Source organism: Cynocephalus volans, chromosome 7 (genome assembly GCF_027409185.1).
Source record: "Cynocephalus volans isolate mCynVol1 chromosome 7, mCynVol1.pri, whole genome shotgun sequence".
NCBI classification, from domain to species: Eukaryota; Metazoa; Chordata; class Mammalia; order Dermoptera; family Cynocephalidae; genus Cynocephalus; species Cynocephalus volans.
The window spans coordinates 51,122,147-51,146,776 of record NC_084466.1 but is presented as its reverse complement, the minus strand read 5'-3'; positions in this window follow the sequence as shown (position 1 = coordinate 51,146,776).

The following is a 24,630-nucleotide window of genomic DNA, read 5'->3' as shown; positions in this document are numbered from 1 at the left end:
CCTAAGACAACCAAACAACCAATAAAATGCTAGGAATAAATCAATACCTTTCAATAACAACTCTTAATGTAAAAGGCTTAAATTCCCCAATTAAAAGACACAGACTGGCTGACTGGATCAAAAAGCAGGACCCAACTATATGCTGCCTACAAGAGACCCACCTCACCCATAAAGATTCACACAGACTAAGAGTGAAAGGATGGAAAAAGATTTACCATGCAAACAGAAAAGAAAAACGAGCTGGAGTAGCTATTCTTATATCTGACAAAATAGACTTTAAACTAAAAACCATAAAAAGAGACAATGAGGGACACCACTTAATGATAAAAGGTCTGATCCATCAAGAAGACATAACAATCATAAATATGTATGCACCCAATGTTGGAGCAGCCAGATTTAGAAAACAAACTCTATTAGACCTAAAGAAGGAAATAGACACTAATACCGTAATAGCAGGGGACCTGAACACCCCACTGTCAATATTAGACAGATCATCTAGGCAAAGAATCAGTAGAGAAACACAAGATCTAAACAATACTCTGGACCAATTGGAATTGGCAGATTTCTACAGAACATTCCACCCAACAACCTCAGAATATTCATTCTTCTCATCAGCACATGGATCATTCTCCAGGATAGATCACATATTAGGTCACAAATCAAGTCTCAATAAATTCAAAAAAATTGGAATTATCCCATGTATCTTCTCAGACCACAATGGATTAAAACTAGAAATTAATAACAAACGAAACTCTGGAAACTATACAAACACATGGAAATTAAACAGCATTCTACTTAATGACATATGGGTCCAAGAAGAAATCAAGCAGGAAATCAAAAAATTTATTGAATCTAATGAAAACAATGATACATCATACCAAAACCTGTGGGATACTGCAAAAGCAGTATTGAGGGGAAAATTTATTGCATTAAATGCTCACTTCAGAAGAATAGAAAGATGGCAAGTGAACAACCTAACACTTCACCTTAAAGAACTAAAAAACAAGAACAATCCAAACCTAAAGTTAGCAGACGGAAAGAAATCATTAAGATCAGAGCAGAACTGAATGAAATTGAAACCCAAAAAACAATTCAAAAGATCAACGAATCAAAAAGTTGGTTTTTTGAAAAGATAAATAAAATTGACAAACCATTAGCATGGCTAACAAAAAAAAGAAGAGAGAAGACTCAAATAACAAAAATTAGAAATGAAAAAGGTGATATTACAACTGATTCATCTGAAATACAAGGAATCATTCGAGACTACTATAAACAACTATACGCCAACAAATTTGAAAATCTGGAGGAAATGGATAAATTTCTGGACACACACAAGCTCCCAAAACTGAACCGTGAAGATGTAGAAAATTTGAACAGACCAATAACAATAAAGGAGATTGAAGCTGTTATCAGAAGGCTCCCAACAAAGAAAAGCCCAGGACCAGATGGATTCACAGCAGAATTTTACCAAACATTCAAAGAGGAATTGACACCGATTCTTTACAAACTATTCCAAAAGATTGAAACGGACGCAAATCTCCCAAACTCATTCTATGAAGCAAACATCATCCTGATACCAAAACCAGGTAAAAATATAACCAAAAAAGTAAACTACAGGCCGATATCCTTGATGAATATAGATGCAAAAATCCTCACTAAAATACTAGCAAACAGAATACAGCAACACATACGAAAAATTATTCATCACGATCAAGTGGGATTCATCCCAGGGATGCAAGGTTGGTTCAACATACGCAAATCAATAAATGTGATACACCATATTAATAAACTCAAACACAAGGACCATATGATCATCTCTATAGATGCTGAAAAAGCATTTGATAATGTTCAGCACTCATTCATGACAAAGACCCTCTATAAGTTAGGTATAGAGGGAAAGTATCTCAACATAATTAAAGCCATATATGCCAAGCCCACTGCCAATATCATCCTGAATGGGGAAAAGCTGAAAGCTTTTCCTTTAAGAACAGGAACTAGACAAGGATGCGCACTCTCACCACTCCTATTCAACATAGTGTTGGAAGTACTAGCCAGAGCAATCAGAGAAGAGAAGGAAATAAAGGGCATCCAGATTGGAAAAGATGAAGTCAAACTGTCCCTGTTTGCAGATGACATGATCCTATATATCGAAGAGCCTAAAACCTCTACAAAAAAACTGTTGGAATTGATAAATGATTTCAGCACGGTAGCAGGATACAAAATCAACACACAAAAATCAGTAGCATTTCTTTTCTCCAATAGTGAACATGCAGAATGAGAAATCAAGAAAGCCTGTCCATTTACAATAGCCACCAAAAAAATAAAATACTTAGGAATTGAGTTAACCAAGGATGTGAAAAATCTCTATAATGAGAACTACAAACCACTGCTGAGAGAAATTAGAGAGGATACAAGAAGATGGAAAGATATTCCATGCTCTTGGATTGGAAGAATCAACATAGTGAAAATGTCCATACTACCCAAAGTGATATACAAATTCAATGCAATCCCCATCAAAATTCCAAAGACATTTTTCTCAGACATGGAAAAAACTATTCAGACATTTATATGGAACAATAAAAGACCACGCATAGCCAAAGCAATGCTGAGCAAAAAAAATAAAGCTGGAGGCATAACACTACCTGACTTTAAGCTATACTACAAAGCTATAATAACCAAAATAGTATGGTACTGGCATAAAAACAGACACACTGACCAATGGAATAGAATAGAGAATCCAGAAATCAACCCACACACTTACTGCCATCTGATCTTTGACAAAGGCACCAAGCCTATTCACTGGGGAAGGGACTGCCTCTTCAGCAAATGGTGCTGGGATAACTGGATATCGATATGCAGGAGAATGAAACTAGATCCATACCTCTCACCGTATACTAAAATCAACTCAAAATGGATTAAGGATTTAAATATACACCCTGAAACAATAAAACTTCTTAAAGAAAACATAGGAGAAACACTTCAGGAAATAGGACTGGGCACAGACTTCATGAATACGACCCCAAAAGCACGGGCAACCAAAGGAAAAATAAACAAATGGGATTATATCAAACTAAAAAGCTTCTGCACAGCAAAAGAAACAATTAACAGAGTTAAAAGACAACCAACAGAGTGGGAGAAAATATTTGCAAAATATATATCTGACAAAGGATTAATATCCAGAATATATAAGGAACTCAAACAACTTTACAAGAAGAAAACAAGCAACCCAATTAAAAAATGGGAAAAAGAGCTAAGTAGGCATTTCTCTAAGGAAGATATACAAATGGCCAACAGACATATGAAAAAATGCTCAACATCACTCAGCATCCGGGAAATGCAAATCAAAACCACACTGAGATACCATCTAACCCCAGTTAGGATTTCTAAAATTCAAAAGACTATGAACGATAAATGCTGGCGAGGCTGCGGAGAAAAGGGACCTCTCATACATTGTTGGTGGGACTGCAAAATGGTGCAGCCTCTATGGAAAATGGTATGGAGGTTCCTCAAACAATTGCAGATAGATCTACCATACGACCCAGCTATTCCACTGTTGGGAATATACCCAGAGGAATGGAAATCATCAAGTCGAAGGTATACCTGTTCCCCAATGTTTATCGCAGCACTCTTTACAATAGCCAAGAGTTGGAACCAGCCCAAATGTCCATCATCAGATGAGTGGATACGGAAAATGTGGTACATCTACACAATGGAATACTACTCAGCTATAAAAACGAATGAAATACTGCCATTTGCAACAACATGGATGGACCTTGAGAGAATTATATTAAGTGAAACAAGTCAGGCACAGAAAGAGAAATACCACATGTTCTCACTTATTGGTGGGAGCTAAAAATTAATATATAAATTCACACACACACACACACACACACACACACACACACACACAAAACCGGGGGTGGGGGGGAAGAAGATATAACAACCACAATTATTTGAAGTTGATACGACAAGCAAACAGAAAGGACATTGTTGAGGGGGAGGTTGGGAGGGAGAAGGGAGGGAGGTTTTGGTGATGGGGAGCAATAATCAGCCACAATGTATATCGACAAAATAAAAATTTAAAAAAAAAAAAAAAAGAAGAAGAAGCAACTGGTCTACCAGATGACCAGACATCAACATAGAGATAGTAGAAACATGAAAATACAAGAATGCAGTAATTCTCAAGTACCAGGCCCTAGAGAGCAGGAAACCCTGGAAATGACTGAAAAGGAATTCCAAGACACAATCTTAAGTAAACTGTATGAGATATGAGAAGACTGAGTTAGACAACATAATAAAATGAGGGAAAAAAATCCTGGGTGTGAAGGAGGAAGTTTACAAAGAGATTAATATTTTAGTAAAGAAAGTAACAGAATTGTGGAATTGAAAGATTCATTCAATGAAATAAGAAACATAACCAAGAGCTTAAGCAGCAGGCTAGAACAAGCAGAAGAAAGAATTTCTAATTTCAAAGGTAGTCTTTTTGAAGTAACCGAAGTGGACAAAAAAAAAAAAAAAAAGAATTTAAAAAAAAAAGGAGGAAATCTCAGAGAGCTAGCAGCTAGTAGACAGCCTTAAGTGCACAAACATTTGAATCATGGGTGTTCAAGAAAGGGAGAAGGAGGAAAAGGCATTGAAGGAAGAGGGAAGAGGCATTGAAAACGTATTAAATGAAATAATAACAGAAAACTTCCCAGGTATACGTAAAGACATGGACCTTCAGATCCAGAAAGCTCAAAGATCCCAAAACAGACTGAATCCAAAAAGATCCTCCCTGAGACACATTATAGTTAAAGTGGCAAAGTTCAAAGACAAAGAGAGAATCCTAAAAGCAGCAAGAGAAAAGCATCAAGTCATCTATAAGGGAACCCCTATCGGACTAACAGCAGGTTTCTCAACAGAAACTCTGCAGACCAGAAGAAAATGGGATAATTAAAAGAACAAACCTGCCAGCCAAGAATAGTATACTCAGCAAGTCTATCCTTCAGAAATGAGGGAGAAATGGGGTATTTTTCAGACAAGCAAAAACTGTGAGAGTTCACACCACATGACCAGCCTGCAGGAAATCCTCAAGGGAATCCTGCATCCGGAATCCAAAAAACGATAATCACTAGTATGAATACATAAGAAAGAACAAAACTCACTGGTAGAACAAAAATGCAAACAAGAAAAAGAAGCTAAATCTTATGACCTCAAAAAAACCCCAGCAAACATCAAAGACAAACAATAAAAGGAGAAGAAAGAAATAAAAGATATTTAAAACATCCAAATGAAAATAGATAAAACTCCAGGAGTAAGACAAAACCTTTCAGTAACAACCCTAAATGTAAATGGATTAAACTTCCCACTCGGAAGACACATTGGCTGACTGGATTAAAAAGTTAGACCCAAATATTTGCTGTCTTCAAGAGATTCAGGTCACCCAAAAAACACACACATACTAAAAGTGAAGAAATAGAAAAAGATATACCACACAAATGGAAGCCCAAAACGAGCAAGAGTAACTATTCTTATATCAGATAAAATAGACTTTGTATCCAAAACCATAAAAAGAGACAAAGAAGACTGAACCAAGAAGAAATAGAAAACCTGAACAGACCAATAATGAATAAAAAGATTGAAGCAGTAATCAGCGGTCTCCCAACAAAGAAAAACCAAGATGGGATGGCTTTATTGCTGAATTCTACCAGACCTTTAAGGAGAAATTAATATCAATTCTCTTCAAAGTATTTTAAAAAATTGAAACAGAGATCATTCTCCCAAGCTCATTCTATGAGGCCAGCATCACTCTCATGCCAAAACCAGACAGAAAAAGAAAGCTACAGGCAAATATCTCTGATGAACATAGACACAAAAATCCTCAACAAAATACTAGCAATTGGAATACAGCAACACATAAAAAAAAAAATCATACACCATAATCAAGTAGGATTCATACCAAGGATGCAAGGATGATTCAACATATGCTAGTCAATAAATGTGATGGATCACATCAACAAAATCAAGAACAAAAACCACATGATCATCTCAATAGATGAAAAAAAGCATTTGACAAAATTCAACACCCCTTCATGATAAAGGCTCTCAGCAAATTAGGTATAGAAGGAAAGTATTTCCACACAATAAAAGCCATATATGACAAACCCACTGTCAATATCATTCTGAATGGGATGATACTGACAGAATGGGAACAAGACAAGGATACCTACTCTCACCACTCCCATTTAACATAGTATTGGAAATAGTAGCCAGAGGAATCAGGCAAGAGAAAGAAATAAAGGGCATCCAGAATGGAAAAACATGAAGTCAATCTGTCCCTGTTTGTAGATGACATGATCCTACATAGAGAGAAGCCTAAAGACTCTGTAAATAAACTCTTAGAGCTGATAAATGATTTCAGTAAAGTTGAAGTGTACAAAATCAACACACAAATCCAGTAGTGTTTTTATACTCCAATAATGAATAGCAGAGAAGAAATCAAGAAGGAAAGCCCATTTACAATAGTCACCAAAAAAATGAAATACCTAGGAATCAATTTAACCAAGGAGACAGAAGACCTCTACAATGAGAACTATAAATCACTGTTGAAAGAAATTAAAGAGGACACAAAAAGATTGAAAGACATTCCATGTTTTGGATCAGAAGAATTAACATTGTGAAAATGTCTATACTACCCAAAGCAATTTACAGATTCAATGCAACCCTTACCAAAATACCGGTAACATTCTTCACAGAAAAATAAAAAAACAATCCTAAAATTTATATAGAACCACAGAGTACCTCAATCAGCCAAAGCAATCCTGAGCAAAAAGAACGAAGCTGGAGGCATTAGACTACCTGACTTCAAAATATACTACAAGGCTATAATAGTTACCAATATGGCATGGTACTGGTACAAAAATGGATGTATGGACAAATGGAACAGAATAGAGAACGTGAAATAAATATACTTATTTATACTGAACTCATTTTCAACAAAAGAACCAAGAACATAAATTGGGTAAAGGATAGCCTCTTCAATAAGTGGTGCCAGGAAAACTGGGTATCCATATGCAGAAGAATGAAACTAGACCTCTATCCTTCACCATATACCAAAAGCAACTCAAAATGGATTAAAGACATATGTAAGATCTAAAGCCATAGATCTACTAGAAGAACACAAAGGGGAAATGCTTCAAGATGTTGGTCTGGGCAAAGACTTCATGAAGAGGATTACTAAAGCACAGGCAACAGAAGCAAAAACTTACAAATGGGGCTACATCAAACTAAAATCCTTCTGCACTTCAAAGGAGACAATCAACAGAATGATGAGGCAACCTGCAGAACGAGAGAAAATATTTGCAGACTGAGCTGGGGATCTGGCTCATTTCTGACCAATCTGAATCTCTCTGAGTTAAAGTCCTCAATGTAAAGTGCAATGGTCACTGAATACTTTTGGAGAGGATAACTGAAGCTCCATGAAACAGTTTTAAAACCACTGGATTATATGACCTCATATTTTTTCTAACTTCATACAAAAAAATCCTTCCTACTAAAAATTAAAATAGATTCAGTAATACAACTCTGATTTATTAATGAGAATGCTTTTGGATCATATTGACCCTTTTTTCCTGACATATTCTTCACTAGGAATCCTGTGGCTTGAACTTCTGCCAGAATTTTTGAAATTTAAAATTCTCTAGATTATTTAATGAATATCTAGTATTTTGTCTCTATGAGGAACAAGCTCCTTTTTCTTTTGAATGTACATAAATCGGAGAGGTTGTCATTCTAGTTTGCCTGAGGAGTGATTGTTCTGTGGAAAGTGAGACTGGAACTCAGGCCCTTCTTAGCTGAAAGCTTTGTCTCATGCCTCTCTAAGACAGTCCTGGGTAGGGTAAGTGGGCTTTTCCTTAAAGTTTCTCTTTCCTTGGGGGCAGCTTCTGATGTTTTTGTTTGTCATCTACTCAAACTGTCCCTCCTTTTCAATTCCTTCCTTTATATCCCGTAGTACTCCAGCACCTCTCAGCTCTGAAAGCCCTATCTCATTCCCCATGACTTGCTCAGAGGTTAATTTGTGGCAAAGTCCCAGCTACTTCCTGTAAGACAACCTGCTTTTTTCACAGCCATTTCAGGCTATGGTCATTCCAAATAACAGCTCTTTTAAGGACATTGCTCTGTGTCCTCTAGATTAGTTTTGGGGAAGCAAATCTGTATAAACACTCACCGTCATAACCTTAACTGCCCCCTCAGCAACTTTCTATTTTCCTCCAAGGCCGATAAATGGTCTGTTGATTTCCCTTTGGCTCAGAGTGTATTCTCAGATACACAAAGGATTCCAGGATGCTATGATTCTCAATTTGTGGGGGACGATTCAAGAATCCAGGGAGTTTGGCAAAACCATCCAATTTATATTTACTTCCTTGGGTATAACAGCACATAACAAACTGAGATTCAGAAATAGCTCTGGGCTTCTCATAGTTCCCTGAGGTAATTATGTAAAGTAAACTCTAATAAAGATCATGGGTTATACACATAAGAGCATCTTAAATTCATGCTTCATTTAAGCTCATTGTGATGAGCAGATATTTGGATGTTTGTTGCCTTTTCTCTGTGGACTAAAAGATTAGCATTTATTTCAGGGTAGCATAATTTGTTCTTCAAGGAAAGACAGTTAAATGCTAAAGGAAATCACATTCTGAGGGATGGCAAGTGAGTTGGACCTTTTGTGTGAATGAGTGTGTGTGTTTTCATTGTCCAATACTTTCAAGCTGAGAGGTGGGAGCGATTCTTATTAGGGACACATCTGTAGAAAGGGACTGCGTATGCTAAGTATAGAAATCTCCTTTAACTGTGGTGCAAGGCTAGTACTTTTCTGAGCTCATCAGACCACTACCTAATTTTCTTTGAAATGAGGTATAATACAAACTCAACACTGATAAAAAAATTAGGAAATAATACAATTTGATATAATTTTGCTGATTTTGTGGGCAGATTAACTGCATTGTTAAAGGGCTTCAAATTCTTGTTCTTGAAAGCCCATTAATGTCAGGCACTGTCTTCCCTAATTCTGCTCATTTTCAGGCTCTAATGTCTGCAAAGCACAGGCTCAGTCTTATCCAGGCTCTGCGTTAATCCCAAGTAAGGCAAGAACTGAGCATCAGAAGCCTTACCTGCACTGTCAGGTGGAGTCTGGATCCCTGCCACATATACGTGGGGGCAAGGAATAGACTCAACTCTGACATGTCACAAAGCAGCTCTGAGCTATGACATCTGATTGGCATTCTACCTTCTAATCTCTCCCACGTGCCAGGCAATGCCAGTTAGGATCTGGTTTCTTTATTCTAATATTTCAGAGGCATACTATGATTCAGAACTCAGTATCATTTCTGATAGCCAGACTTATGGTTTTAAAAAAATAGTCATTACTGATGATAGCTCATCTTTATTGAACACACTCATTTAGCACCATGTGGAATGCACTTTTCAAGCATTTTATGCAGATTATCTCATTTCATTCTCACAACAATCCTGTGAAGTATTTTTATTATCCTCATTTTACATTTCAGAAAATGGAAGCTTCTGAAGTCTCAGTAACTTGCCTGAGTTTACACAGCCAGTAAGTTTCAGAGCCAGAATTTGAAGTCAGATTTCCTGACTCTAAAACCTGCATTTTAACCAACCCCCTGGTTGTTCACTACACCATATGCTTTTCTTTATAAGGACCCAGGTGAGAAACTCTTAAAACCAGATAAACCTTGTTCTAGCAACTGGTTGAGATGTGAGGGAAACACTACAAACCTTAGGCATATATTTTTGTGTACTGACGTTAACTTTTGGTTTTATACATTTTTGCTTTGCCCAGATTTTTTCATTTACTAATTTTAATTGCGTAGTTTGTATTAAGTGTCTTGATTACACTTGCCGCTGCTACACTTCTCATTTGCTTTACACAGTAGAAGTTTATATTTCACTCACATGATCATGCAGTGCTGGTGATCCTGGTTGGTGGGCTGCCTTCCTTGTGATCACTCAGGGACCAAGATGTCCTTCATTATGTGGCTCGGTCTTCCCTTAGGGCTGCACAGTCCCCTGCATTCAGCTGGCAAATGGAGGATGAGAGGATGGAGTAGGCATACTTGCTACTTAAGCAACTTTGCTGGAAGCAGGTTGGCTGGAACATGAAATGCTTTCACACAGGACATGCATTGCTCATTTAGTGAGAACCATTCACTTGACACCACGTAAGGGAAGACAACTAAGGAATGTGGTCCTTGGTTTGGCATCTGCTTCTTGGCAACAGCTCCACATGGTAAATGGAGAAACCAGAATCTTTGGTGGACAACCAGTCATCCCTGCCCTGTTTGGTAACATGTAGATGTCCTTTAGTGAAAAGGGTGAGTATAAGTAAATGGTAAAAGAAAGGGCCTAGAAATGGCTTAGCAGCTGCAAACCTGAAACCAGTATGCCTCCGTGAGTCCTGGAAAGCTTTGTGTCCATCAGGTCAAAGTCTCAGGATAAATTTGTACGGTTTATGTGACTGGGATTCTCTCTTGATATGTGATTAAGGTTAGTCATCCAGGCTGGGTCCTGCCAGACAATCTGCATGTCACTTGATGCCCCAGACCTAGAGTGCCAGACACAGTCTCTGTCCTTACATTTGCTTGCTGGGATCCTCCTCTCAAGCTGGTGGAGTGCCCAGAACCACAAAGCTGCACAACACCTGACTTTGATTGCAGTCAATGCCTAGACACTTGATGCCAGAAATCTCTATTGATTTCTGGGACCAGGTTTCCTTTGGTAGCTCCCATTTGACAGAGAATTCTTACTTGTGGGTATACCAACTTGGTCTGCTAGCTGTTGGATCTGACCCACAGCAGTGGGAATAACCTGCTTCAGGTCTCCAACTGACTAGCAGGCTGCTGCCTGTGTCTGGCTTGGCAGATGGTCACCAGTAAGGTACAGCTCCATTTTCTATGCTCTTCCTCCTTTCCCTGGCTTTTCTGATCTAGCCTCAGCCTCACTGAGCGTCCAGTCCCAAACAGAGAATGTATATAAGCCTGACTCAGTCATTTTCCACTTCATGTGCTCCTTTTCTCCATTATTAATACTTTGTCATATTCCTGATATCCCCAGCTGATCATGAACCTGCAACCTTGCTAACTCCAGGGCTGCTTGTCCTTGTGAATGTTCATATTCATCAGCTGGTGGTTCTCATCTTCCAAAAATCCAGGCAGATACTCCTAGAGCAAAGGAGGGACACACGTCTTAGATCAGATCACTCAGCACAGGAAGCTGCTGAGATATGTGTCTTAAATTTCACCTTCTTGTGGTAACTCAGTATTCCCAGCATGACAGTCACAGAGAGTAGATGAATCAAGTTCACTTAACCTTTTCACATACCTAAACTCCCCAGTTAGGTGGCATTAACAGTCATATTTGGCTGGACACATGATTTACAGTTCTGCCACTCTGTAAAAAAAGACAAAAATGAATGAGAGAATTTAAACTGTCTCATAAAAATGTCTTTGTCTTTTAGGCAAAATGTTTGAGCCAGCAAACAAAAAAATTATTGCTTTAATTAAAGAGTATAAAGGAAATATCCACTAAAGATATTTCCTTTTTGGATTGCTATCCTGCAGTGCAGGGCACTATTTGGGAGATTTTCATGCCTGTGAGTAGGGGACAAATAAGTACATGGAGGACAGCGGAGGCTGCCCTGCTGTATTGCTGGTGCCTCATTGTTTACTATTTTCTCTTTTCCTCAGGCCGAGTAGTATTACAAAAGGGAATGGTTATCACTCAGAGAAGCAGGACTTTGTTTTAGAATTCAATGCACTATACACTTGTGTGGACCCTGAACAAATTTCTTTAGCATCTGGATTTGAGTTGGTTCAATAATTAAAAATAATGATAACAGTGATGACACCAGTAGACTAGTGCTGGGTCATGTGACTTCTTGAGGACCTTTTAGGAGCCTTCCATACCAAAGAAGAAGGCTCTATGGCTGAGAAATTTATTTCCTCTGAGTGTTTCTTATCAATTGTAGGTGGTTTGATAAGCAGAATGAATGCTGCCTTTTTAGTGTTTTACTAGGCCTCTATGGAGTTCATTAATGTTTAAAATTTATATAATTTTAGCTAAGATTATGCTCCTCATCTCATCACAGAGATGACCATTCCATAGAGCTGTTTCACACTTTTCGAGGGCCTGGGAGTATTTTATTTTGTGATCTTTCATTTAAAGGTCTTGACTAAAGTGGGTGTTTCATTGAACACTATGCTTTATAATGCATTGAGATGTCATTTAAAGGGGAGAGAGAAAATGAAATGAATATTTATTGGGCAGCTACTTTCTACCAGACATTTCACTTGTGTATTATTTCAATTATTACCCACAGAAACCTCTTGAGAAAGGCAGTACCTTCCATTATACAAATGAATGAACTAATATTGTGTAAATTATCCCTGTATACTTAACAGAGCAGTACACAGAAGACAGTCTCTAAATCCCATTTCTGGAATGTTCCTCCCTTTAGCCTCTTGGCTCTCAAGGTTATAGGGACTGCAGGCAGCAGCATGCCTACGCTTGTTAAATGAAACCCAACAATAAATACCAGAAATACAGGAACACAAAATACATTTTGAAACTAGGGCACACGACTATATGCTTTTCTTTCTTCCCTTGAACAAAACACCCACTGATTTCAAGGGCACTTTTGTACTTATAAAAAATCTCAAGGTAATCGACTAGCCCTTGATTACTAGTTACATATATATATGTATGAAATCATATTATCTATTTTCCTGTACCCACAATATAATAGGGATAAGTGGTAATTTTGTTGTTTAATATAGTAATGTTTATGCAGTACGTTGGAGAGCATGCTGAGTTTTGCAGTTGAAAACAACTAAGGCTGACATAAATATTAGAAACACGGATATTTACTTGTTAGTACACTACGAATACTGTCATTTCCATCTTTCACAAAAAAGGGTAAATGTGTGCGTGTGTTTAGAATCATACAAATTCTAAACATGAAAAACCATGGTGTGTATATATGTGTATATATAACGTGTACATAGAGTATATATATAAATATATATATATATATAGTATACTAAATACACGCTTACATACTTTACTGCCTGATGTATATTCTATTCATCACTTATACTTTCTAAGTTACAAAGCTACAGAAGTAGTAATACCACACAATAGAACCATGAGATATAAAAAGCAGCAGGAGATACGTGGTCTTGTTATTGACAGAAGTAAAGTAGAATGACCTTATGATTCAGATCTGATTGACTTTAACTACTTCATTGCATATGGACAGTGTCAGAAGGCCATCGTGAAATAATCATTTGACTTAAAAATGTCATTACTTTATAAAGGCACAACTCCAACCTTATCAGAATGTCAGAGCAGAAGCCCCGGCAACTGTGTTTGTTGACTGGCGGGAAACCCATCTGTAAGCCAGTGATATGGGGATCTGGCATCTGTGGAATGTGATTTTACTTTACTGAGAATAAAGAAGCTGTATCCTTGGAAATGATGAGCACTGAATTTGTCTGCTGGGGACTGTGACTGTTGTGCCTTTTCTCTTAATCAGTTTCTAGCAGAACCAAAAAAGGATTTAACCTGTTTTCTATAATTCAGGTGAAGAGAATTGGGGCAGGGGGCTGACAAAAGCATTCAAAACAGAGATTCTTAACATTTTTGATACCTTTAACCCTTTGCAGATAGTTGAACCTTGTAGATGTCTTCTCAGTATGTTTTAAATACATAAATAAAACATGTAAGTTTATAAGGGCAACCAATTATATTGAAGTGCAATGATAAAAAAAATATAAAAATAAGTTTTTAAAAAATAATAAATAATAATTTTATTTTAAAATGTAAATGTCACTAAACATGTACACACATTAAAACAACACAGTGTACAATTTTATCATTTTTTTTCTTTTTGCATAGGACATCATTACAATACTAAATCTATGCCATATGAAATACAAGTTTTACCTGAGCAATCCAGGGCCAGATTGGGAACTGTACAACTGTAATACTTCACTGTAGTAATCTAGGAAAGATGAAACCTGGCCTTTGGAAGCATGGTGGGGTGCTATAAAGTTCTTATGGAAAAGGAAAACCTGAGCTTGATGGAAATGGTCTTAGATTCTTGGATTCTGCCTTGGGATTTGGGCAAACGATTCCAGAGAAGCTCCACCAATGGCTTTGGATGGGAAGGGGTCGCTTGTGCAGACCTGGGGGCAGCCAAGACACTGATGCATGCATCCAACACACTACTCAAGCCGGGTCCCCGGGGAGCCGTGCAAGCCTCATACTTGCATAGTTGCACACGAGACAGCCTCCTACTGACGCTGACGAGCAGTGGGGTCCCCAGCACTCGGCACAAGGGCCTCTCCAGGGTGAGGCCAGGGAGCGAAGTCTCCTCGTCACACAGCCAGAGGCCGGCCCCTGACCCGGGAATGGTCACTACGGCGGAAGACCCCACACGGTGTCTGAGCCACGCTGGAAGTGGCTCCTCGCGGCTGTTGGAGGGCAGCCCTGGGAAGAATACGGCCAGGTACAGCCTTCCTCTAGGAAGACACCAGGGAGAACAGGACCCCAAGCCCAGGAGGGGTGCCCCTGCGCCCCACTCCCAGGGCTTCCTGCTTCTGCTCCACCCCTTGCCCCTGAACGAGGGCCTTGCTGGGTAGGGGATGCTACTTTTTTCTCCCATCTGTTTAGTTTTATTTTATTTTTTAGTTTTTTAAATTTTATTTTATTTTGTCAATATACAATGTGGTTGATTATTGTGGCCCATTACCAAAACCTCCCTCTCTCCTCCCTCTCCCTAACCCATCTGTTTAATTTTAAATAAAAGCGGTAAAGTTTTAAAGCTGTATGAGAAGGGGAGAGGCTGGGCAGGGCCCGGTGGATGCACTGCAAGTCCAATATCTCAATAGGGGGTCAGTAGGAACCGAGCATGGCCCCTTTTTTCTCATGGATGCGTGGACCTACGTTTGGCATAAGGGCTGCCAACATATGCCAAATTCAATCTTCTGACTGATGAGGGACCAGACAGCAGGAGGAGGAAGGGCCTCCTCCTAACGGTGTTCAGGCATTTATTAGTAGTAAGCTGGACTGTGCATCCCAATTCTGGAACAAAATTCTCTGGACTGTGACTAGGACAAATCTTTGAAGCCTCAGAATCAGGAAAATTAATCATGGGACCTGGCTTTTCTGGGGAGATCCCGATTTCAAAAACTGTCTGTCCACAACTCGATTTTAGTTTGGGAAACATGGTCACCAGAAATGCATATGGAAACTTTGGATAGCAAAAGACGTGGATGAGCTACAAAGCATTCCTTACTGGCTGTGGGACAAACACAGCAAACCCTTTAAGCTGTCTAACACTGTGTCTTTGACTGAATGACATTTTTTAAAGGGTGAAAAAGTCAATGACAGCTGTCAGAAATCAAAATAATCAGGTGGCCTTGTAAACACAGCCAGAACCAGGAGACTGCTATTGTTCAGATCACACCTTCCTGTTGGGTGGCACTCCTGCTCAGCTGACATTCTGGATGAGGTCTTTAGGGGGTTCTATGACCCTGTGAAGTCTATTTTAGCATGTGATTCTGGCAAGAAAGAGGCTGGGTCTTCTGGACACACTGGGCAGGGAGAGAGAAGACAAATGGAGACCCCAGGTCTGCCACATTTCACTTGAGGCCACAGAAAGCTCGTAAATTTGTACTGAAGAAACATAAGAGCTGCTTGATTAATGAAACATTGATGAGTGTAAAACATCATCTTAAGATCTGCAAGAACAGTGATATGAAAATATAAGTGATTTCTATTAGTGACAAAGTCACAGGTAATGCTAATACTACTGTGATTTGTTACCAAAGTTCATAATTGAGGGAAATTCCAAATTGTACTTAAAGGTTGGGAAAATGCAACTTTTTTTCCATCCACATACACAAACCCCTGATTTCTATCTACAGATTCTTTGAGGTTAAGGAAACCTGCTTCCGAATGGGCAAGTAGGGACTTAACTGCCTCAGCCAAGTCCATTTGGGGAATATTTGAAGATGAAAGACAGATGACCTGCTGTGCACACCAGCAGTGTGCATAGAATAAGAATAGAGGCTTTGCTGTTCGTTATGATCCTGAGATATATCTTTTAGAATCTAATATTGACTTTATAAAGGAGTATTTAACTGTAGGTGAGCAATTCTGATTGTTTCACTTCAGTTTCTTTATAAGGTTGAATTCAAGAAAAAGTAATTTTGATGATTTTTATTAAACACCATATTTGACACAATTCTAATTAAAAACATTCTTGCTATTTACCTATCCATTTATATATCCACCTATCTGCATACATACATAGAGAAGTATCATAGAGAGTAATATTCACCAATTGCTGGCAGTGATTAGTGCTGAGTGGAGATTTGGGAGTTTTTAAAAAAAATTTCCTGGAGTGACTGAACTGAGTCTGTTATTTGAACACTTGGTATTGAAGGGAAGGAAATATATGACAATAGCTTTAGAATGAATGTGGGGATGGAAGTAAACTCACATACCATGCAGAGGAAAAGGAGAGAGACTGGAGTGACAAGCAAAGAACAGACAACTGGTGAAGCCAATGTTGAGAGTAGGCAGAGCACAGTCGTCAAGAGAGTAGTGCTAAAGGAGAGAGAACGATGATTTCTTGAGATGAGATCTAAGGCAATATTTCCCTTAGACTCAGAAAACAGAAGAAGCCTTTGCGCTTCATGATTGAGGGTCCTGCTCAGGCTACGCCCCTGCCCACAAGGCCAGGGGTTCATTGGAGCAAGAGGACATGTCACTGAGCTTGTGCATATGGCTATTAGACCAGGCTAAATTTACCCAGGACCTGAAGAGGATCTGAACTGAGCCCAGGGCTCACACGGACCTCTTCCCAGGACCATCTGCATAAGGTGGGCCCCATGGCTGGTGTGTGTATATGTTTAAGTCTGAGAGGTGGCAAAGGGATTTTGTTTTAGGAGTGTGTGGATGAACATGCAGGTTGGGTGTCCAGAAGTTCAGGAGGAAGGTGGGAATGAGGAGCAAGCTGGGGCAGGCTAAGGGCTAGGGCTGGGTGCCTGGGGGTTCTGGGGCTCCCTTCTCCTTCTGCTAGATTTCACTGTAAAACCTGGAAGAGTCTGAGTCTTCTAAATTTCAAATTGACCTGTCCAGTTGTCAAGCTAGGAGGATAGAACATATTTATTTTAGTAGTTTGTTAGCTGCATCAATATCTTTCGTGTTAAAATACGAACATGGGTCTCCATTTCTACTTTTGCCCTGGGATGCACACATGTAGGTCCAATTATGCAAAGTGTGGAAAGTAAAACTATACTGAAGAGCAAATGCAAAGAATTTATGTTTGATCGTCTCAATGCGTTCAGTATTTCAGAAGTCAAGCTCTTCTAGGGATGGTAAGAAGTTGGGATTGAGTGGGTAAAGAGAGAAACGTTAAGGAGAATTCACTGGGGAATCGGCATGGATAGTTTTCAAGGATTAGGTAGTAGCAACGAGGGCATAGAACATGAGGCGATATGGACTGCCTTGTGACCTTTTCTGGCAATGTGCAGGGTTAGGGTGTAGGGGCATAATACCGTGATTCTGATTCATTCATTTATCTATTCATTCAACACACATTTACTGAGAACCTACCTATGGTGTGATTGACACTGTTCTAAGTACAGGGACACAGTGGTGAACACAATTGACAAAACCTCTCTTTCCTAAAACTAAAGTTCGTCTTTTTCAGAATTGCTAGGAACAATGCAATCTCTCACAATGGGATACGTAGTAATGACAGAAATCAACATGTGTAACTCTCAGTAAATAATCACTCTGTAAAAACTGCATTCCCATAACAGTGTCATAAGTGACTACACAGGGCTTAGCAATGCACGGGCATAGTCACTGTTTATGGTCTCTTTTTAAAAAGCACTTACCCAAGCCATCTTTAAGCATCTTGCTTTCCACAATTTGCCTCTCTTCTCCTTCTGGAATGACAGAGAAGCAAGTTAAAGAAAATCCTCCTACACAATTCCCATGATTGGCTTAATAACTGACACTAAGTGCCTGAGTGTGCTGCACTGCACTGTGCTTGTTCCCATGTAAGACACACGCCGGTGACTGGCCTGTTTCCCCTTTGATGTTAACAACTCACATTCCAAACACTAGTGTGAAGAAGCCAGAGGCCACGAAATTCTTGATGTCACCTGCCTGCCTTCTGCCATGGTCTGTCTGGGGTGGCTTGTCTTGACTTGTTTCTGTTATTGTGTCATGATAATGGTGTTGAGGTAGCACCGGTCAGGAGGAGCTTTTCAGAGTGTATTATTAAGTACAGTTGAACCAAAGTGTGACAAAGAGTGAAAAGGATTTTTTTAAACCCACTTTTCAATTTTAAGGTGTCCTAGAAAGACATTGGGCTGTGACATTAGTTGTGTGACCTTATTGTCTTAATTTCCTCATTTATAAAATGGGTTAATGATATCTTTGTCATAGAGTTTTGTGAAGATTAAAGTAACAATGTACTTAAATCACCTAGTATGTTCTTCTGCTGGTATTGCTTAATCAAGTATATATGTCATAGTTAACACTGCTATTATTGAGGCAACAATTTATTGAGCATTTATTAAGTTACAGCTACTGACAATCTAGTAAGAGATATTGGTCTGTAGTTTCCTTGTAAGGAGTTTGTCTGGTTTGGGTATTAGGGTAATACTCATCTTGTAGAATGAGTTAAGACGTATTTCCTCTGCTTCTATCTTCTGAAAGAGATTTTAGAGAATTGGTATTATTTCTTAAATATTTGATAGAACTCTCCAGTGAACCCATCTGGGTCTGGTTCTTTCAGTTTTGGATAATTATTAATTATTTATTCAATTTCTTTAATAGATATAGGCCTGTTCAGATTGTCTATTTCTTCTTTTGCGAGTTTTGGCAGATTGTGTCTTTCAAGAAATTGGTCTGTTTTATCTAGGTTATCAAATTTGTGGGCTTAGAATTCTTCATAGTATGGCTTTATTATTCTTGTAATGACCTAGAATCTGCAGCAATGGCCCCTCTTTCATTTCTGATATTAGTTATTCATGTCCTTTCTTTTTTTTCTTGGTTATCCTGACTTCAAAGAAAAAACAAAACAGCTTTTAATTTCACTGTTTTTTTCTGATTTCCTGTTTTCAATTTCATTGATTTCTGCTTTAGTTTGTCTTATTTATTTTCTTCTTCTTACTTTGGATTTAATTTGCTCTTCTTTTTCTAGTTTCCTAAAGGGAAACTTAGATATTTCATTTTAGACCTTTTTTCTTTTCTAATATATGCATTCAATGCTATAACTTTTTCTCTAAGCACTATTTTCACTGCATCCCACATATTTTGTAAGTTTTATTTTCATTTTTGTTTAGTTCAAAATATGATAATCTGTTTTGAATATTAGACATTGAAATTTTGCCTTTTTAGGTGCTAGATTTGTTTGTATTCCTACAAATATTCATAAGCTTTGTGCTGAGACACAGTTAAATTATTTGAGAAGATTTTATTGCTTTTGAGCTTTGCTATTTGGATTTTTTAATTACAACTCTCAGATTGTTCTTTCCTTTACGTAGGTCATTTATGCACATGTATATGCTGGTCAGTGCTGTGCTGAATATATGAGGGGACCTTTTGCAGGCATCCAGAGTTGTCTCTCTGTGCAGGTCTCCCCTATTCGCTACTTTGTCCTATGTACTCTTGCCACCTTGTTTGACTCTTGGCTCTGTCTTCTCAACTAATAGAATCTCCTTGTGATAAGACCTCAAGGGCATAACTTGGGTCAATCGCAGAGCTCATCATATCTGTATTTTGTTTCTCAGAGACTATTGTCCTTCATTGGCTGATGTCCAGTGTCTTGAAAACTGTTGTTTTATATATTTCATCTTTTTTAGGAGATAGGATAAATCTAGTTACTGATACTCCATTTTGGTCAGAAGTGGAAATGTGTCCATTTGTGACATTTTGTCATCTGCTGGCAGATTTGAAAAAGCTGCAGTTTCTTTCTTTCTTTTTCTCTCTCTCTTTCTTTCTTTCTATTTAGTTTTATTTTATTTTATTTTTAAGGGCATTGTTTTCTCTTGGACAGAAAGACTTTATTGAGGAGGGAAGTTCAGACTTCTGTGATACACTGAGGCCCACTGAGGATTGGCACACCTGGGAATTATAGAAAAATCTTGGGACAAAGTTTGATATTTTAAAAACAAAACAAAAAAATTGTCATGTAAAGTAAATGTGGGTCTTGGTTTGCATTTTATTTTGTAACAGATGTAACCATGAATTATATTGAAACACTATTCCCAGAATGTATTTATTTATATTTCATTGTTTCCTTCAAAATTGTCCAGGCTAATTTATTCCAACAATACTTCTATTGCTTTATTTCTCTCAGAATATGTGGAATTACTTTTTTGGATTTATCTTAAGTTTTCAGAAAGGTGAGAAAATCCACTACTCTATATCACTGCTCTATAGCTCATTGCCTACTTGAAAGTAGATGTTTTTATGAAAATACCTCGAAATTATGATACTATAACCATATTTAGTCTTATTTATTTTTCCATAATTCTCTATTATATTTTGTATTTAGCTATTCCATTTTAATCACCTAGTATATATGTAGGATACCCAGCCATTATAGAATGTAAGAATTGTATGGCTTCCTTATGACAAATAACACAACCTTCTTGTTATCTGCAGTATCCATGCTGAGACCAACATCTGATTTTTCTGATGTTACAATGAGTTTTGTTTACATGTCTCTCCAAGATTACTGATGCCTGCTCTTTTAAATGCTAACATTTATATCTAAGCAATTTTAAGGGGCATAAATGTAGTGTACATTTCCTTCCCTTCATTAATAGACTTATATTGAATCAATGTAATGAGAACAATTGACTAAAGTTACTTATTACAACCAATAACAACTTTACTAATTTATAATACAATGATATGACCAGGACCTATTGAGTTGTATAAGATTCTTTGTCCCAATACTAAATTAGCCAAGATTTCTATGCTTCCATAGTTCTCTTTTTTCCTAATATAGAGCTTTAAAAATTATTTTAATTTAATTCTAGTAATAATTAATTTTACTGTGGTGAGGACATTTAACATACCTACCCTTTAACAAATTTTTAAGTATACAATACACTATTGTTGACTATAACTGTTAGGATGTACAGCAGATCTCTGGAACTTATTCATCTGTCTTGACTGAAATTTTACTCTCATTGATTAGTAACTCTTCCCTTTTGCTTCCCTCCAGCCCCTGGTAACTTCCATTCCATTCTTTGATTCTATGAATTTGACTATTTTTGATACCTTCTATAAATGGAATCATGCAGTATTTATCTTTCTGTGACTGGCTTATGTCACTTAGCATAATGTCCTCAAGATTCATACATCCTGTCACATATTGCAGAATTTCTTTGTTTTTTAAGTCTGAATGGTGTTCCATTGTATATATACTGTCTACCACATTTTCTTTACTCATTCATCACATGATGGGCATTTAGGTTGTTTCCACATCCTGGCTATTGTAAATAGTAAAAAATAAACAAGGGAGTGCTAATATATCTTCAAGATCTTGATTTCAATTTTTTTCGGATACTCGGGAGTGGGATTGCTGATTCATATGGTAGTTCTGTTTTTAATTTTTTTTCAAAATGAATGCACCATTTTGCATTCCCATCAGTAGTATATAAGGGTTCCAATTTCTCCACATACTTGCCAACACTTTGTATCTTTTGTTTTCTTGATAATAGCCATCCTGATAGATGTGAGATGATATTTCATTGTGGTTTTGATTTACAGTCTCTAATTATTAGCAATATTTAGCATTTTTTCATATACCTGTAGCTATTTGTAAGTATTGTTTGGTGAAATGTCTATTCAAGTCCTTGGTAAATTTTTTGATAGGGTTATTTTAAATTATTATTATTATTATTATTATTGCTTGCTATTGAGCTGTAGCAGCTCCTTATATATTTTGGATATTAGCCCCTTATCAGAGAGACAGTTTGTAAATATTTTTTTTCTGTTCTGTAGGTTGCCTTTTCACGCTGTTGATTGTTTCCTTTGTTGTGCAGAAGCTTTTAGTTCGATGTAGTCCCATTGGTCTATTTTTCCTTTTGTTGCGTGTGCTTTTGCTGTCATATCCAAAGAAGCATTGCCCAGGCCAATGTAATGGAGCATTTTCCTTACATTTTCTTCTAGAAGTTTTACAATTTTGAGTTTTACATGTAAGTCTTTAATTCCTTTTACATGTAGATATCCAGTTTCCCAATATCATTTGTTGATGAGATTATTCTTTCCCCATTATTTCTCTTGGTACCTTTGTTGAACATCATTAGACCATATATACTGGGTTTATTTCTGGGCTCTCTATTTTGCTCCATTGGTCTGTAGATCTGCCTTTGTTGTTTATTTATTAGAAAATGTCATTAGGATTTTGATAGAGATTGCATTGAATCTTAGATCACTGGGTAGTATGGACATTTTAACAAAATCGGTATTAAGTCTTTCAATCCATGAACATGGGGTGTCTTTTTATTTTTTCGTGTCTTATTTAACTTCTTTCATCAATATTCTATAGGTTTCTGTATATGTCTTTCACCTCCTTAGTTAAGTTTTCCAAATATTCTATTCTTTTTGTTGCTATTGTAAATGGATTGTTTGCTTTTATAGTTTCCTGTTTTTAAAAGCTTAGTTTTTTCTCTTCTGCTTGACAAGTGTTGTTATCAATTTTTAACAAGCATATCACATGATTAAGATACAAGTATCCTTTTGAAATACTTTTGAGAAACACTTTTTTAGGTTGAGTGATTAGAAGTTTAACCCTTCTAATTTTGATTTTATTATACTTTGATTTTTGCTTAATCTTTATATTAACAAAGAGATTCACTCATTTTTATTTAATTTCCCTGAAAAATCCCTTAACATTCATTTATGTGATTGATATAATTCCCATTTTTAGAGAGTAATCTTTTCCCATTTCATGCACAAGGAAACTTAGGTTACAGATATTCTATGCAAGCTTCATCTCTTCCAGTACATCTCAAGTAGCAAATAGAGCCAATTTCAGTCATTTCATGTAATGCAGTTAAATTACATTGTTGCTTCAGTGTGACTCTGTATATTAGAATACTTAAAGAAATACAGCTCTTTCTCTTTCTTAGCCACTTTCTATTTAGGTTACAGATGGATTCTATAGACTCGGCGTTGGAAATTATAAAGAATATAAAGCATTGTTAAAAAAATTGGTCATGCTACCTGGTACTGATAAAGGATACTTGGATTGTTCCCTGCCCTGCGCCCCACCAATAATAATCACAATGCTGGTGAATATCATCTTTAAGGAAAGAGGTAGAAGTTTTTCTTAGCTGAAAATTTAGGCTAGCAGTAAATAATAATAGCTTATTTTAAAAAGACACTCTATTTAAAAGATCCTTCAGTTTCAGGAAAATCAGCATTCTTAGTGCTTGCTTTGTAGAAGTCATTACTTTAACAAGTACCCACTGCAGAGATGTGCTGTCATCAGAGATGCTGACTGCAAGTTAAGACATTTTGTTCTGCAAAGGTGCTGTGTGTTGTGAGTTGTTAACTACAAATAACCTTTTTGAGTTCAGCTGCACTCAAAAAAGGTAGGAAAGAAAATGATAGAATATTTTTTGGAGAAACACAGATTTCTGAACTTCATCGTAAGACAGAACATAGCCAAATAGAAATTAACATGTTTTGGAATTGGTGATGATAAGGACCCTGCATTTTGGCTTTTTTATTTATCGTATAATTTGTTTTTTTTTTTTTTTTTTTTTTTTTTTTTTTTTTAATTTTATTTTGTCAATATACATTGTAGCTGATTAATGCTCCCCATCACCAAAACCTCCCTCCCTTCTCCCTCCCCCCCTCCCCCCCAACCATGTCCTTTTATCGTATAATTTGTTTAATGAAAGTACCAGGACTGTTTTTCTTAGGGTTAAATATTTCTACTTGGTAGCATTTCTAACAAGAATTCAATTTAATTAGACCTATTATATCACTGGATTTAAACTGAAAATATTTTTGAATTACAGATGTCTAAACACATTCCATCATAAGATTAAAAATCTTGATTGTCCTTCCTTCATTCAAGAAGTCCCTATTGAGTACTTGCTATGTGTTGAGTACTGGGCTAGGTACTTTTAAAAGTGATAAAGAAATATAAATTATATTTCTTGCCCTTGAAGACCTCACATCTAATTTGTGGGGGGAGGAGGAACAACACACAGAACAAGTAGGGAACAAGGCAGAAGATAACTAGGTGTACAAATGCCTCATACAGAAGACAGATGATATGGGAGGTCAGGAAGAGGGGGATGATATATGCATTACAGACTATTTTGTAAAGTCCTCTTGAAAGGTATGTGACTTGAGATAGGTCTTGAAGGTTGAATAGGAAGTGAATATATATATATATATATATATATATATATATATATATATATAACCCTATCTAGTAAAAATGCATGCTTTTGCTACTTTGAAGTCATTTGAGGTTAATAAACTGGATAATGGTGCTATAGAAAAGGGCAC